Source organism: Emiliania huxleyi (assembly GCF_000372725.1).
Source record: "Emiliania huxleyi CCMP1516 unplaced genomic scaffold EMIHUscaffold_223, whole genome shotgun sequence".
In the NCBI taxonomy this organism is placed as follows: domain Eukaryota; phylum Haptophyta; order Isochrysidales; family Noelaerhabdaceae; genus Emiliania; species Emiliania huxleyi.
The window spans coordinates 92,342-92,670 of NW_005200393.1; positions in this window are offsets into that span (position 1 = coordinate 92,342).

Below are 329 nucleotides of genomic sequence, written 5' to 3' on the forward strand. Positions count from 1 at the left end.
GCGCTGAGCGCGACGACGCCCCGTCGCATGGATAGCTTGTCGGCCATTATCCTGGCAGTGCGCCGTCGTCCTGCTTTGAGGCGCAGCCAACCGGCACTCCCTCTGGGCGAGGGCGCCTCTGCCCCGCACCTCATCTCGGCGAGAGCAAGCCGGGACAGGGCCGAGCCGAGGAGCCGAGGCAGGCCGCACCGCCTCTCGCCCGCCTGACGACGCCACCGCCGAAAGAGGAGTCGTGCGAGCAGGATCGGCCTGGCGCAAGAGGCACGTTCGGTGACACTGCTCGTCGCGGCGGGCGAAGCGGTGTCGGCGGCAACTGGCCTTGGAGCGGG